Source organism: Myotis daubentonii, chromosome 2 (genome assembly GCF_963259705.1).
Source record: "Myotis daubentonii chromosome 2, mMyoDau2.1, whole genome shotgun sequence".
NCBI lineage: Eukaryota > Metazoa > Chordata > Mammalia > Chiroptera > Vespertilionidae > Myotis > Myotis daubentonii.
In genome coordinates this window covers 65255984-65268524 of record NC_081841.1, presented here as the reverse complement: position 1 = coordinate 65268524, position 12541 = coordinate 65255984, and the positions used below count along the sequence as shown (strand labels likewise).

At 43.4% G+C, this 12541-nt stretch overlaps 1 protein-coding gene across 4 annotated transcripts in view; it reads left to right on the top strand.

The window, feature by feature from the left end:
* Positions 1-12541, top strand: part of GRIP1 (glutamate receptor interacting protein 1) — a 681581-nt gene that overhangs the window by 190489 nt on the left and 478551 nt on the right. The window lies entirely within an intron of this gene.

The following is a 12541-nucleotide window of genomic DNA, read 5'->3' as shown; positions in this document are numbered from 1 at the left end:
CTCAGTGCTCAGTGGGTGAATGGAAAAACAAACTTGGGTACATCCAGACAATGAAATACTACTCAAGGATGAAAAAGAAAAGAACTGTTAAATACAGGTAACAACTTGGATGGATCTCAAGGACAGTATGCCAACCAAAAAAAAAAAAAAAAAAAAAAAAAAAAAGCTAATCTCAAATGGTTTTATACTGTATAATTCCACTTATATAACCTATTCAAAATGGGGAAATGAGAGTGATGGAGACGAGATCAGTGGCCAGGGAAGAGGGTGGGGAGGGTGTGACCCGAAAGGGATAGCACAGGGCACTCCCTTGTGGTGAGGAACAGTTCCGTGTCCTGCTGGTGATGGTGGTCGCACAGATCTGTACATAGGATCACATTTCATAGAACTATACAGTAAGCAATAAGTGCATGAGAAAAGTGGAGAAGTCCTAAGAAGATCTGTAGCTGAGTTCATAATACTGTGCCAATATCAATTTTCCTTGTTTGATGGATATGTAAGATGTTGTTATTGGGGGAACTGGTTGAAAGGTACATGGAATCTATTATTTTTGCAACTTTCATGTGATTCTGTATTATTTCTGAAGAATTTTAAAAGGATCTCTGTGGCAGTTTCGTTCAGTTGAAACTGAAGGTGGGAGGTAGGACGCAAGGAGACAACTCTAGGTGAGAGATGATCGTGGCTGGGACCAGGGTGCGTTTGGTGGTGGGGCTGCTACCTGTCCCTTCTGGGCTGTGCAATGGCGCATCTTTCAGAAGAGCCAGACCCAGAGACTGTCCCTACCCTTCGCCATCACTTCTACCACTTCCGGAGTCAGTCTTATCCCAGTGCTGCCCATTGAGTGGCACAGCCAGCGTAGGTGCTGTTGCCCTAGGGATGCCATGGGTTCCTGCTTCTTTGTACCATAGTTTCCTGAGCCTTCACAGGTGCGGCTTTTGCTGTCTGAGCTGTATTTTCTCTGTCCATCCATTGAAAGGGGTCTACCGCCTGCCCCGTGTAGTTGGAACTGGAATTTCACACTGTCTCCCACCAGAAGTGTATCAGATTCTGCTCTTCTGACTCTCGCTTTTTCAGGAGATAGTGGATTCCTCTCAGGAAACTTCTAAGTCCTTTTCCACATCCATGGAGGAAGAGTTCACCTTTGGCATATTTTCCAGTGGGGTCTCCTTCTCTCTCAGCGCTTTTTCAAGATACACTCCCACCTGAGAGAGGAAGGAGACTCTGTATCAAAGCATTTTCCTTCCTATTGATCCAGGGTTATGGTGTGCATCCTCATGCTCTCTCAGGAAGATGGACCACTCAGGGATCTGTGGGGGAGTATTCAACAGAGGCCCAGTCATCCCAGTTTCCATCCCTTATTATGTGGAGGATGCAGCTGCCACACTTATGTTTTTGGCCACCAATCCATAGGCATCATTCTGATATGAGTACACTGGTCCACGCCCTCCAGGCATCCTTCTGGTGGGAGATAAATCCTTCCTCCTGGATTTCTGACGGCAGCCAGGCCCTCCACCTTTTCATCCTCCTAGAAGCATATGCTGATAGCTATGTAGCCATTCAGCTATGAACACTTTTTCAGGGCTGTAGCCCTGCCAGGTCGTTGATACACAGAATTTACATTAAGTCTTTGAGCAGTTCTGGACCATTGAGTCATAACTGCAGCCTATTTCTTAGTAAGGTGATGAGAAGCCTTATATGAATTTTGAATCATCATTGGTATTATCTCAAAAAAGTGGTTGGGACTTTTGCCAGTTGCCTTCCAAACATAGACTCAACCTTTACGCAGAAATATAAACTTTAGCTTGTTTTGAGATCCTTCTACTTTTATTTCACTAAAACTATTTTTTAACTAAGTATGTGAGACTTCTAGGCACCTCATAAAACTGCTACTAGAAAACCAACTATATAATTTTAAGATCGACATTAAAATATAGGAACACTACTTGTTTTCCCATTTCTCCCCAAAATTCATAGGTTATTGAAGTCTCTAAGAAATGTATCATAATGTCATGCAGCATCCATAGTTAATTCTTCAAGATGAAAGACCCATAGCCTTAAAGTCCTGTAATTCTTTCTAGAGTAGACACAGCACAGCTGCTACCCTATTACATTCTCTGCACTCCTGCTAAAATTTAACTTTAGTCAGATAGTTTATTTTTTTCATCAAAAGATGATTGATATATTAGCATTTATAATAAAACCATTTTTATTCTAGTTACAATCACTGGGTTATTTGCATTTTAAAGTTTATCCTCTATGCCTCTTTTTCTAATTTTATATTCTCAGGTGCAGAGCAGAGAATAGTATTTACAGGTGTATCACTTCTGAACCCTGTGTCATCTTTCTCAGTCACTCAGATGAACAAGGAAATTCTTCAACAGTCTTACATTCATTTTTTATCCGTGTGAATCTTCATCATCATCAGTATTTTCTCAAACAATTGGAGTTTTTTCAACCTAAATTATACTTAAGCTCAATTTTATCTCAAAATTGTAATCTAATTTATATTAAACAAAATTGAACTTTGGATGGTCTCAAAGTGATTATTATTTTTTTCCCCTGTATTCCCCCATTCAATCTTGTCTGCCACAATCAGACAGAAAGGGCAAGGATACTTTTCTCTTGCATCAAAGTGATTATTTTAAGGCAAGATAAATTCGCAGATTGAGCATTGTCCTTGAAACAAAACCAATCTGGACTGGAATCCTTACTTTGCCACCACCAAATGGCTATGCTTGTGAGCACCTAAAGTTCCCTAAGCCCCAGTTTACCCATCTATGCAATCTATATAATAGAATTAAAAGCGATTAGGTATAATACAACACTGAGTATAATTCCTAGTATATAATAAATACTCAATAAATGGCAGTTATTGTTGTGACTGTAATATTGTTACTATATATATATATGTATGTGTGTATATATATATATATATGGTTTTTTTTTAATAAATGCAGTCCCAAATTCAATGATGTGAAAAATAAGTTAGCACATTACAATACATGATGGCACTTACCCATTCCTTGCTCAGGAACACATCTCAGACCTGATACATGTCAGACATTTATGCTTTAAAATATTATACAAATAGTATGAAATTAACTGAAGAAATTAGTATTATTTAACTTTTATTAAAATTTGGAAGCCAATTAACAGATCAGAAGCAAAGGGTGTATTTTGGCTGACATCACTGACCACTTAGCTAATTGACTTTAATCTATCCTATCATTAGGGAATATGCTAATTGACCCTCACACCATCGCAAAGATGGTGGTGCCCACAGCCAATAAGGAGGGAATATGGTAATTGACTGCCACACCCTTAAATATGGCAGCACCCACAGCCAATAAGGAGGGAATATGCTAATTGACTGCCACGCCCTCAAAGATGGTGGCGCCCACAGCCACAAGATGGCGGTGCCCAGTCCTCTCAGACCCGCCAGGGGTGGGCCCGGCCACTCTGCGTGCCTGCCTCTGGAGTTCCCCAGTCCCCTCTGCCTCCCAGCCACCCAGGGCTGGCCCAAGGCTCAGGCAAGTCTTGGATGTCAGCTGCCCAGCTGCCCAGGGCCATCCTGAGGTGCAGGCAAGTCTTGGATGGCAGCTGCCCAGCCGCCCAGGGCTGACTGAGGCTCAGGTAACCAGGGCAGGCCGAGGCTTGCACTGCCGGCAGTGGCAGCAGCAGAAGTGTGATGGGGGTGTCACCTTCCCCTGATCACGGTGTCGCCTCCCGCCCCTGAGGGCTCCCAGTCTGTGAGAGGGGGCAGGCCGGGCTGAGGGACCCCCCCCCCCCTCCAGTGCATGAATTTTCATGCACTGGGCCTCTAGTATATATATAAAAGCCTAAGCATGAGTGCCAGGCATGGAAACATGGAACAGACTGATGAATCTCAGAGGGAAGGGGTGGGGGGGGGAAGAGATTAACCAAAGATCTTATATGCATACTAGAGGCCTGGTACACGGATTTGTGCACCAGTGGGGTCCCTCAGCCTGGCCTGTGGGAATTGGGCTGAAACCGGCAGTCTGACATCCCCCAAGGGGTCCCAGATTGCGAGAGGGTGCCAGCCAGGCTGAGGGACCCCACTGGTGCACGAATCTGTAAAACATGGCCTTTAGTAGACATTTAAAAGTAGTCAACATATATAATGTAGAATAGATACTGGTCAATATTGGATTACCATTCTTCAAAGTATGTGAAACGGTGAAAACAAAGAATTCTTGTGTGCATACAAACAATTGGATTTACAATAGAAGAAGTGTGTCAGGGTAGAAAGAAATAGGTTTGATACTGGAGTCTACTGCTAGCTTTAGTCCCTTGGATAAATCATGTTCCTTAGAGCTTCTCTTTTCCCTAGATCGGCCATCCTTTCTAGCATTACTTCTTCATTAACACCCCATTGCGTTTATGCAAGACCAGACTGCTTATTTAAGTGTAGTTTCAAACCTCTGAGGCTACTGTTCTCAGGTCGAAACATCTGAAGTCTAACGATAACAACTGTATTCAGAAGAAAAGCATCAGAGACTCAGAAAATCCTATTAGCAGGGTAGAAACTTGGAAATCTAGTTTGGGTCAATGGTTCTCAACCCTGAGTGCACATTACTACCATCTGAATAGATTTTAAACTTTATCAACTGCTGGGCCCCAGCTCTGGCTGGTTGAATCGGGATCACCAGGGGTGGGACCTGGACTCTGCATTTGTTAAAAGCCCTCCAGAGACCCGATGATTCTGATGTGCACAGAGGACAGCGAACTGCTGATTGAGGCTTATCCTTATCTAAATTAAATTTACATTTAATTAAAGCAGATTCTTTTTTCTTTTGATAGGGAGGCACCTGGGACTAAATATCTTTACACCCTCTTATTGGTAAAAGTTTTCTTTGGTTCAGGAGCACTTTAACATGGGAAGCACCCCTCTGATTCTTTTAATAAAGTGAACTTTAAAATATATAAAGAAAATGTTTAAAATTGTCATAATCACATTTTAATGGCCAGTTCCTTAAGAAATTTTGTAGCTTAGACTAGCAATACAAAAAACATGCTCATTCAAACACACTGTCAAAACATATGTCTTAGTCCTTTTGGACTGCTATAGCAAAAATACCATAGCCTCAGTGGTTTAAAATAACAGAAATTTATTTCTTATAGTTCTGGAGGCTGGGAAGTCTACCAGCAGATTTGGTGTCTTGGTGAGGGCTCATTTTTTATGGATGGCTGTCTTCTCACTGTATCCTCTCCCTGAAGTCTCTATTGTAAATGCCCTAATCACATTCATGAATGCTCCACCTTCTTGACTTAATTACTTCCCAAAGGCCCCCACCTCTTAGGTCCATATCATATTGGGAGTTAAGATTTCAACATAGGAATTGTGGGGGAACACAAACATTCGGTGTACAAAAATGTATGTAGAATTGTCAAATTGTTTAAAAAGCAACTAAATATCAGATATACATATCTTTGAAGTCCAGAAAAAAAGCAAGAGACATTCATGAAGGTATCTATGTTTATTATTTTATCATTAGAAACGATGGCCCTACCAGCTGACATTGATGGGCTCCTGGTGTGACAGGCGGTATTCCAAGCACCTTAGGGCAGGATCTCATAAACCTCACCAGAATCCATGAAGTAGGTTCCATATTGTCCCATTTACCCAGGAGAATATTGAGACACACTGAGCAGTTTTACATTTACAGTTGACTCACCATATCCTCGGGTTTTGCATCTGTAAATTCAACCAATTATGGTGGAAATATTTGGGAAAGAACACTAATGTTATTCTTGATGTGTATTCTATGTAGTTAGGACTGCAGTGGTTGCATCGGTACTGAACATGTACAGACTTTTTTCTTGTCGTTATTCCCTAAACAATACAATATAGCAACTATTTACATAGCATTTACATTGTACTAGGTAAGTTATAAGTAATCTGGAGATTACTGACAGTATACAGGAGGATTGTGTAGGCTACATGCAAATACTGTGCTGGTTTATATATGGGACTTGAGCGTCCGTGGGCTTTTGGTATCCTCAGTGGTCCTGGAACCAATCCACGCAGAGGTCAGCTATACATATGTAAATACTAGAGGCCCGGTGCACAAAAATTTGTGCACTCTGGGGAAGGGGGGGGTCCCTCAGCCCTGCCTGTGCCCTCTTGCAGTCTGGAATCCCTCGGGAGATAACGACCTGCTGGCTTAGGCCTGCTCCCGGGTGGCAGAGGGCAGGCCCAATCCCTAGGTTCAGCCCCTGGTCGGGCTCAGAGCAGGGCTGATTGGGGAGTTGGGGCACCACCCCCTGTCATGCACAGAGCAGGGCAGATTGGGAGGTTGCGATGCCACCCTCAGTCACGCTCAGGGTAGGGCCGATTGGGGGGTTGGGGCACCGCCCCCTGTCATACTCAAGACAGGGTTGATGGGGAGGTTGTGGCGCCACCCCCTGTCACGCACAGAGCAGGGCCCATCAGGCGGGTTGGGGCTCCATACCCTGTCATGCACAGAGCAGGGTCAATCAGGGGGTTGGGAGCTCCCCCCTGTCATGCACAGAGCTGGGCCGATCAGGGGGTTGAGGAGCTCCCCACTGTCACTCACAGAGTAGGGCCGATAGGGGAGTTGGGGCACCGCCCCCTGTCACACTCAGGGCAGGATGGATCAGGGGGTTGGGGCGCCACCCTCTATCACCCACAGAGCAGGGCCGATCAGGGGGTTGGGGTGCCGCCACTGTCACACTCAGGGCAGGGCCAATGGGGAGGTTATGGCTCTACCCCATCACACACAGAGCAGGGCCTGTGGCGGGGGGGAGTTGGGGCGCCGCCCTCTAACACCCACAGAGCAGGGCCGATCAGGTGGTTGGGGCGCCGCCACTCTCATACTCAGGGCAGGGCCAATGGGGAGGTTATGGCTCTACCCCGTTACACACAGAGCAGGGCCCGTGGAGGGCGGGGGGGGGGGCAGGGCCCCGCCCCCTGTCACACACAGAGCTGCAGGGCGATCAGGGGGTTTGGGCACTGCCCCCTGTCATGCTGATCCCGGTGCCAGGAGGCCTCGAGACTCCGCTGATCCCAGTGCTGGGAGACATATTACCCTTTTACTATATAGAATAGAGGCCTGGTGCATGGGTGGGGCTGGCTGGTTTGCCCTGAAGGGTGTCCTGGATCAGGGTGGGGGTCCCCACTGGGGTGCCTTGCCAGTCTGGCTGAGGGGATGATGGCTGTTTGCAGCTGGTCACACACCCTTCAGGGTGGGGGTCCCCACTGGGGTGCCTGGCCAGCCTGGGTGAGGGGCTGAGGGCTGTTTTCAGGCTGGGACTGAAGCTCCCAACCGCTCCTTTTTTTCTTTTTTTTTCTTTTTAATTCTGGGCCAGCTTTAGCTCTGAGGCCTCGGCTGCTGAAAACAGGTTTCTGGCCTTTGTTTACCATCTGTATTTGATACAATGTTGCGGTCCGGCTGGCTGAAGCTCCGCTGAGTAAAGCAGGTTTCTGGGGGTTTTTTAGCTTCTTTATTCGCAACATAGTTGCTTAGAGTTGCAGCTGAAAGGCCGGCAAGTCAGGCAGGGAAGTTGGAGTTCTCCGTCACTGAAGCAAGCAAGCCTCCCTGTTCGCATCAGCTGCCTGGCTGCCGGTCGCCATCTTGGCTGCCAGTTAATTTGCATATCTCGGCCCTACTCTGTGAGTGACAGGGGGATTAGCCAATGGGAAGGGTAGCAGTCGTACGCCAATTACCATGTTTCTCTTTTATTAGTGTAGATAATTAGTAGTAATTACAGTTTGAATTCTGAGCCTTCTTCCTAAAAATTTTCTATGCTTTAGTTGTTCTTACTATTTCCAAGTACTGCTAGTATGTGGAATGCCAACTTTTATTAAAATGTTTTACTCCTAAGGCAAAGCCAAGAAGACACGGTCTTCAAAGCAGGGAATCTCTTATGCAGAAATAGTTAAAGCCAGAAACACAAAGGGTAAGATCAAGTGGTTCATACACCACAATTTTAATTGCTTTGCTTTTTCAATTCCCCAACTTTCAAGATTTTAAATTCATTTAATATCTAAGGAGTGATACTGGGAGATACTGAGGGAAGTGGAAGGAGCACAGGGAGACTTTGACTTCCAGTTCCAACTCTTACTTAGGGGTGTGATCTTGTAAAACTTCCTGAATCTGTTGAGGCTTCATGTGCTATGTGCTATGAAATGGATCAGACAGTGGTAATAGCAGTAATTAACAACAGCAGCAGCAACATATGCCATAGCTTCTTCAAAGTGTTTAACAAAATTAAAAAAATATATATTTTAATTTTTCTATATTAAGAACATCAGTGATGAGAGAGAATCATTAATCGGCTCCCTCTCAGGCATGTTCCCTGAGTGGGAATCAAATTGTGACCTCCTGGTTCATGGGTCGACACTCAGGCACTCAGCAAAACCGGCTGGGCTAATTTGGTTTTAAGTGCATACTTTTGCTTGAGTTTGAATGAATCCATGCTAAAATATTAATACTACATTGCAGTGCACTTACACAAACTCAATAAATATTTGCTTCAAGAAGGTAGCAAACAAACTCTAAACATTGCAAATAAAAAATAATCTCATTCTAATGTAAGTTTCATTATGATTTGGAACATTCAGTGTTTTGGTCTTATGAGATATAAATTAGTGGCAGGCGCGTTCATAGTACATACGGCAAAGCACACACCAAATTCTATTCCTCAGCTTTTTCTCCTTTAATTTCCAGGTGCTGACATCATTAAATTTGATTCTGCTTTCTACAGAAAGAGATCCTGGACTTTGGGGAGTCAGGGCAGTTGGATTTGAATCCCATTTTTGCCACTTGATAGCGTTGTGACTTTGTACAAGTTCATTCACCTCCATGAACCTTGGAGTACTTCATAAAATGGGAATACTAGTGCCCACGTGGTGTTATCAGGCTGTTGTGAGGATTGATTAAAGAGTGTATTGGATTACCAGGGATGTAGAAGGGTCTTTAGTACATTTAGCTACACTGCCCCAACCCCACTAAATGCAAAATATATAAGAACTTCCACTTTTTTCCTGGTGCTATTTTCTCCTTGAGATTCAGCCACACCCACATAAAATCCTGCTTTGGTCTACCCACAACCCTTGCTATAGGTTATCGTTGTCTTGGACCACCCTGATAGGATAGCACATTGACTGGCAACTCATAGCTGCCCTCTTTGCCCCTCTGGAAGGCCCATGGAAGTTTTTCAGTTCCAAGGGGAACTGGTATGGAGGGAAGTAGAAGTGTGTTGTCCTCTCTGTTGAAAGCTGCCCAATGGCATTTCTATTCTGCTGCAGCCACCCTGAGTGGCAATGGCACTATGAGAGTCTTCACTTGAAAAGGGACCATGAGTGTCCTCTGCTAAATCTCTCTGAAGAGTTCTTATATATCCTCCTGAGGACCCCAACAGGCAAGATCCACCAGGCTCATCATAGATTTTTATACCCAGTTTTTCAAGCTAGTCTCAATATTGAAAGCATGTATTTGGAGTCTATGGAAAACCTCTTTCTAAGTATCCAGCTTTTACAAGGGAATATCAGGGTTTTCATGACATGTTTTAAAACAAGTTTATTTTAAAGTCCGAAATGGCCAATGGCTTCTTTTGACTATCTGGCCCTAACTTCTGCTTTAAGCCATGGATTCCTCAGCTTCAAAGAGTGGAGGACTTTGAGATAATGAGCATTGCTAGGAATGAGGCATATTTTGTGTGATATTTCAAAGTATTATTCTACTACCTACACAAGTAGTCTTTTACTTATTGTTCTTATATATTCTGCATTTAGTTACTATTTGCTGTGTACATCAGATATTCATTGAGCGGGTCTTGTGTGCAGGACTAAGCTATGTGAAATTTGTAACATTTTATAATCAATTTTCAATTTTTGCTCTCAAAGCTTTTGTGTGTTTTTAATAGCTTTTGAATTTCATGATCATTCATTTACAGAGTTTGTGCCAACTCTGCTGAATAGTAATATTTTAAGCTGCATTAACTTTACTTCCTATTCCTATATTTTGATTCTCAATTTCCTAAAAGAAATGTATCATTTATCATAAGAAGGTTCTAGAGAGTAATAATCTCATTTTTTAGTCTTAGCCTTCTCTACCAATTATAGATACTCAACGATATGCTTTATGTAATTATTAGAGGCTGGAGAAAGGCAATTTCTCAAATAGCACTCTATTCCCTCTGGCTGACAAGAGTTCTAATACAGCAGTGGGAGCTGCGGATCTCTGCTCCCTGTTCCAAGCAAAAGCACTAAGTGGTCTCACTTAAATTATTAACAAAATACACAGGTCAAGCATGCAGCCTTTTGCTCTGCTTTTCCCCAATTGTCTGCTCTCAAAAGTGCCATTGTAATGTTGCACAAAAGGCACAAATACATGGTTTGGGTTAAAACCCTGATCAATTTGTTGCCAGAGTGTGTGGGAGAGCTAACATTTAGTCATTGCAATTCTCCTGTTTACACATACAGGTGCATTAGAGTGATCACCTTCTCTAACTCAGTGATAATGATAGTAGCTTCTCTAACTCAGTGATAATGATAGTAGCTTTGAGCAATATGCCAGGCATTGTGCTAACCACCTTGCAGGCATTCTCTCACTTAATCTTTTTTTTTCTCTCATTTAATCTTAATAACCCGGAAAGTAGGTACCCATTTTGCAGATAGAGAACCAGAAATTAAGAGATGTTGACCAAGGTCATGGAACCAGAAGGTAACAGAACTCAAATGCAGGCTGCCATTTTCTACCACGTAATATAGCTATTTACACTGGGATGTTAGTTATAAACCAAAGCTTTCCTGTGCAGATCAGGATATATGTTTACCCTATCTATAAGCCCTCTTGGTGCAGAGCTTAAAATAATTGAGACAGTGAAGGGAGACTGTGGGGTCCTTTCTGATATTGTTCCCAAGGTTGGAAAGTGCCTAGTCTCTAACCAGATAAAGGAGGCAATTTTCCATGGATGTCTCCACTGATTCAGTACCATGTAAACATGGTCAGGGCTGTACCCCAGTCCCTCCTTATTTGTATTATAGAGTTTCAGTTTGTTGACTCAACGTATTTTTGTTGGGCATTTTGATGGGTACTGGAAAATGAAGACATGGTTCATGCTCTAAAGGAATTTCCAATGTAGTGTGGAGACACGAGCCAATACTTGTAGAATAGGGTGAACAGAGCTTTAAAGAGGAGACAGGGATGCACAGAAGCAGTGGGACCATGCTTGGAAGAGTTGGTCAGGGGCAGATGTGGGGAGCCCCTGAAGGAGAGAGTGACCTGATAGGTTTTATGTGGAGAATAGCTGCGAGGGGCAGAGACCAGACAGGATGAACAATAAGTGGTAGTTTCCATTATCCAAGTGAGAGATGATAAAGGTCAGGACAGTGAGCATGGGATGGAAAGAAGAGACATGAAGGAAATGGTGTAGAATGCACATAACTGCATGATGAATGGGATGTGAGGGGTGAAATGGAAGTATATTCCTCCCAATTTTGGTTTCTTACCTTGTTTTTGTGCTTGTCTCCCCCATTTCTGGGACCAGAATCCAGGAGAGGTGTTTCTTTAGTTGTGGCCCTGGCAGAGTAGAGCAGGTGTGTCAGGCAGCTCAGATTCCTCGTCTGTGAAATAGAGATAAGAAGCCTCCTGGTCCACAGGGCTGGTAAGAAGCCAAAATGAGAGCATAAGCGAAAGCAAATTATAAAACAAGCAGAATACTATTATTGCCTTTAATATTAATGATTATAATATTTATTCTGGACTTATCTTGGGAAAAAATGATTGTGAAGGTGGAGGTAATAGTAGTTAATACTTTATTTGGCACTTAAAGCATTCCTGACTCTGTTCTCAATGCTTTAGATGTATGGATTAATTTAATTTCCACAATAACTTCATTTTACAGATAAGCAAACTGAGGCACAGAGAAGTTAGGCAATTGTTCAGGATCACAGCTACTTAGTGGCTTAAAATGGGGTTTGGTTCAGGTTAACTGGCTCCTCTTACTTTTGTCTCCTATACTATATAGGTCTCAAGTACAATATAGCCATTTGTTTGCATCTGGTTTTCTAGGGTGATCTTGAAAGGTTCTACCTGTGCACATTGCCCTGGCTGCCATCCTTCCAGTGTGGTCCCCTTTTAAACTTATTATTGGCACCATGTTGGCTAAGGTGCTTTAACATCTGTGTTGATAAGGGTGGGCTTTTACCCGATGTTTACACAGGGAGTGTTGGTAATGAGGCCCAAGGATTTAAGTCTCTGGTGAGTGTTTAATGACCAGGTCCCATGCTTGTTCTCTCCACGTGCCCCCAGAGAAGCTAACTGGTGCTTTTGCATATGATGAAAAGCGTGGGAAGAGGAAGAAGGGAGGAAGGGGGGAAGGAACAGGGGGCAAGTACATAGCAAAGAGGAAAATACAGAGAGGAAGACAAGGAAAAGTGAAATACTAACAGGAAGTAGAGCTGCGAATTAGATGCTGTTTGTCTGACTGGTTGGATGATGAAATGACACAAATTTGAGTACTGCTGTGCACCAGGCACTCTATTAGACCTTTT